Below are 4,265 nucleotides of genomic sequence, written 5' to 3'. Positions count from 1 at the left end.
AACCCCCTTGCGAGTTATTGACATAATTCACATCCTCATATTGTGGCTGCCCCTCAAGATAAGTTTCGTCAGAAACTTGATACATTCCGGGAGCATGAGGTGGCATCTCATCGATAACATTTACACATTTGGCCTCTTTCTCCATAAGCCTTTTGGATAATAAATCCACGGTGGTTTGCAGTTGAGCGAACGCATGATCTCGCTCATGATTTTCTTTGGCCACCGCGGCCACAGAGGGACTACCATATGATAGGAATTCGCTATCAGTCGAATGCCAGGCTTGATTATGGGTAGTAAGCTTGTTGAGCAACCGGGTGATGTTGACAAAGGTTTTGTCCATAAAGCATCCCCCAGCTGCAGTGTTGACAGCTATTTGATTCATTGTATCTAGCCCCTTGTAGAACCTCTCTGTGAGAATTGCATCTGGAAATCCATGATTCGGAGATTGAGCTAGATAATATTTGAACCTCTCCCATGCAGCATATAGTTGTTCCCCTGGAAGTTGTTTAAACCCAAAAATCTTATCCCGAAGCTCAGCCTTTTTGCTGGGTGGGAACCATTTTTTTAGAAAGATATTGGCCAGCTCATTCCAGGTATGAATGGTATTGCTCGGGAGCTTTTCATACCATTCCCTAGCTTGGCCAGCTAATGAATATTTGAAAACCCGCAGTCGCAGTGCATCAGCAGGAACAGCACCTTGAGATTGTTGGGAACATACATGCACGAAATTCTTTAGGTGTCGAAGTGGACAGTCCTCCGAAGAATTTCGGAAATAGCCTTCAAGTTTCAATAGCTGATAGATAGAACTATCAATTTTGAAATTAGCATTTCCTGTTCTCGGGGAACTACAGCAGAAGCATAATCAGCTTCGTCGATGAATTCTGCAAATACATTCTCATCCTCCTCTTCTTCTGGTAAAGGATGGTTCACTTGGATCCCCCCTTGGTTCCCTTGATTGCGATGGGGTCTTCCAGCCATGTTCACCTGGTTCACTAAAACAGCAAACGAGGTGTGATGGAATAGAAAAAGTTTTAAAGAATAGTACACAACAATTAGTAATTTCTGAACCGTATTCCCCGGCAACGGCGCCAAAATTTGATACACTCAAATTACACATATTAATAGCGTAAAGCGGACGTTGTCAAATATAGTAACCCAACAAGGTTGGGGTCGAATCCCACAGGGAATATGGAGAGAAAAGATTACTAATCGTATGCGATACCGGTCTTTAGATGCTTTAATCCTATTCCGGATAGTTTGAATTGATTGTTGAATAATGTAATTTAATACTTTGACTTAAAATGTAATTAATGTGAGAGAGAGAGACTAAGGTTGTGTTCCCCAATTTGATTAGATATTATGCTTCAGGTTTCAAAGTGATATACTTCTAATGGTTGTTCTATGAATATGCACTTGGTCTCTTAAAGACTTCTTAATGTTTCCCAACAGTTAAGCAGTATTTCCTCTTTATGATTCTTCCGAATATAAAAGAGTTACAATCGAAGAGCGACCAATAATGCCAATTTAGACTTATTCTTATTCCTAAGTTAGTCTATTAAACGAGGGTTAACGCCTCGAGTCATTGTTATTCAATCTTACCAATATTGACTCTCTTTCCCAAGAAAAAGTCAATATAATGGCTTCGGCTAATGCTTGCAATCATTACCCAACGTTACAACTCAAAGATAGAATAAATAACAACAACCATTATGCATATATAATAATAGAAACCCATTCACATAATACCCATCATGGGATTCACAAACCTTAGAATTGAAATTAGCTACTCATAATGTTTCTTGATAGAAAAAGCTTAAGATTAAACATAATACACTTACACATACTAATACAAGATGGAATGAGAGTGAAGTTGTTGCCTTAAATGCTCCAACCACTTCAAGATTAACAACCTAGGGTTTATGCCTCTAAAATAAAATCTGATGTTGAATTAAAACCCTACATTAATGTATTTATAGAGCCAAAAATCGCGCCAAGTTTCTGGACAAAATGCCCTTACGCCGCATTGTTTACGGACCGTAACTCAGGTTACGGTCCGTCTTCATTTCGTATTTGAACCACTTAGACGTTACGACCACCATGCGACGGACCGTACCCTGTTTACGTCCGTCCTTCTGAAGCGTAAGTGGTGACAATTACTTGGCAACTCTCTGGAATTTTGGATGATGTTACGGTGAAGGGTTATGGACCGTAACATGCGTTACGGACCGTAAAACTAAACCGTAACACTGAAGGTTTTATTGAAACTCTTTGGAAATTTAGCTCATGTTACGGACCGTAACATGAGTTACGGACCGTAACACTCCACCGTAACACTGATGGTTTCAATGAAAACTTTCTGGAAATTCAGGCCCTGTTACGGTTCAAAGGTACGGACCGTAACATGAGTTACGGACCCTGTTACGGTCCGTAACAATGTTACGGAGCGTCGCTTAGCTCCAATTTGTCCGTTTTTTCAGCATTACTTCTCATTTCCATCCTTAGTTAATCAACCCTATAAAACACAAAAATAACATAAGAAACAATGTAAAAACACTTAAAATCAAGCAACATGTCTAGTTACAAAGGCATAAAATGTGCTAAAATTCACGGCACATCAGCCCTCCTGGGCGCGCAGGGGTTATGGGCGCCAAGGCACAACGAAGGCAGCCCGTAACATTCTCCCCCACTCAAGCTCGTCATCGTCCTCGATGACATTGACACATCCACGCCAACCCGATGTTTGCCCCCTCGGGGTCTCACATCCCCTTCCGTAATCCTTTGGGTCTAAAACCCATCTCATCTCCTCTTAAAAATGGAGTCGTGCCCCATGCACTTCTCCTCCCTAGTTTCTCCCAAGCGTGCCTCACCCCGCTTGGAAGTGCCTCCGCACTTGCACCCTCTGGTGGATAACTTTGTGGTGACCACCTATCATCCCACCATGTTCCTCACGGCCTTCATTAGATCAGGAACCCTTTGTCTCCCATCTTGGTAATTTCACCATAGCACCCATTGGTGCGACTTCCATAGTCTCACTGCGACCTTTGCAGTTCCTTCTTACCGTTTACTTCAGAAGACAATCGTCCTTCTATTTTCACATGGCCCAACGCCTCTTCATAGGCGAATACTCCCCCACTAAAAGTGGAAGACACTTTTCCTTATTTTTCAAGGTAGGCATCCCTTGATGTGGAAACCTTTGCCAACCATTCCTCATGGTCCTTTGTCCGTTTTCCTCCGCAAGATCCCGCTATACCAGCTGTATAAACAAATCAAGGCTCGACCCCATAAATCGAAGTTAACTTGCCCACACACTGACACTAGCGGCTTTTCAAATCCAATCTTGTCCCCTTTGACGTCTAACACGGCCCCTGTATGACCCACACTCCACAGTGGTGTCTTTGGCACTTACATACTTTGCACCCTCTTGGCACTCGTCAAGTTCTTGGGACGTACTCGTGGTGAGTACTTCATTTCCTCAAAGTGGTAGCTTCGCCCATTCTGAACAACATCTTGGTTTCTTAGATTGTCACTCCCTCGACAGATCCCTTACGCTCTCGGTGTACCCCAGTACTTGGTTCCATATTTATGGTTCCCCGATTTCTTGGTGTACCCTAGTACTCTCTGCTCTGGAAAGACTACATTCTTACACTTGGAAACCCATCCAATTCGAGCTTAGCTAACCCCACTTTACCTTGGCCTCCTCACATCCGTGATTCAGCCTATTGCCTCCTCTCGACTAACTCTTGTATCTCCCTACTCTGGTGGTTCGACACATTTCTACACATTTCCTCCCCACGCTAAGTGGTTCGGCTCGCCTTCAGCATCACCGCCCTGCCCTCGCAGTTTGGCCTAGTTCCATCTTTGCCTCCTTACAAAGTGGTCCATCATCCTTCAAGGATCTCCCCGCTTCACGCGGTTCGACTCCGTCCTCTTCCTGCTCCACGGAATTCCACATTCTAACCAACAATGCCTCTCCGTCTAGCGGTTCAGCTTGGTTTTTGTCCATGCGTCCCTACCTCTGTAGTGGCTCCCTTCTGATTTTGCCTCCCCATTAAAATGGTTTGGCCTTCCATTTCACAAACATGGTGGCTGCCTCCACCTCATTGTGACATTCAATCATCCCGCAAGGAATCCTACTCTCAGGCCATTCCTTACGTTGTCGCGACTCACTGGCACGCCTCACTGAATCCTGCAAGCCAATGCTTGCTCCATGTTGTAGGCACCAAGCCCACTTGTCCGACATGTTTTTGAGGGTCCTCACCTTCCAT

The 4,265-nt window shown here is 44.0% G+C and overlaps 1 non-coding gene across 1 annotated transcript; it reads left to right on the top strand.

The window, feature by feature from the left end:
• Positions 1 to 428: 428 nt before the first annotated feature.
• LOC132620571 (small nucleolar RNA R71) lies at positions 429 to 535 on the top strand. The gene has a single exon (XR_009575013.1). It is a non-coding gene; the product is annotated as a small nucleolar RNA R71 (small nucleolar RNA).
• Positions 536 to 4,265: the final 3,730 nt, after the last annotated feature.

The sequence above is a fragment of the Lycium barbarum genome, chromosome 11 (assembly GCF_019175385.1).
Source record: "Lycium barbarum isolate Lr01 chromosome 11, ASM1917538v2, whole genome shotgun sequence".
Classification (NCBI taxonomy): Eukaryota; Viridiplantae; Streptophyta; class Magnoliopsida; order Solanales; family Solanaceae; genus Lycium; species Lycium barbarum.
The sequence above is the reverse complement of the archived record's forward strand: the minus strand, read 5'-3'. Positions and strand labels throughout refer to the sequence as shown.